This window comes from Etheostoma spectabile, chromosome 10, assembly GCF_008692095.1.
Source record: "Etheostoma spectabile isolate EspeVRDwgs_2016 chromosome 10, UIUC_Espe_1.0, whole genome shotgun sequence".
Taxonomy (NCBI): Eukaryota; Metazoa; Chordata; class Actinopteri; order Perciformes; family Percidae; genus Etheostoma; species Etheostoma spectabile.
In genome coordinates this window covers 30,566,986-30,567,339 of record NC_045742.1, presented here as the reverse complement: position 1 = coordinate 30,567,339, position 354 = coordinate 30,566,986, and positions in this window count along the sequence as shown.

The following is a 354-nucleotide window of genomic DNA, read 5'->3' as shown; positions in this document are numbered from 1 at the left end:
CCCAAACAAAAACCCCAAACCACAACAAAAAATACTGTAAAGTATGTTTCAAGTATTTAGGGAATGTATACCTACTTTGTATTTACAGTATTTTACTATTTGTTTGGCAGAACTGAAAAGGAACAACACAAGGTGGGGGACATCTTATGTCTACTGAACAGGAACTGAAAATCATGAACATGGTCCTAGGAAAACAATGCCATAACATTACAGCAATACAAAAGAAAAAATAATAGAAAACAATGACATATTTCAAAATATTGATAGGGTAAGCTTAACAACACTGGACCGTGTCTTGCGCAGAAATCATCTCAGGATGAAGCAGGTCTACAGGGTGCCATTTGAACGCAATTC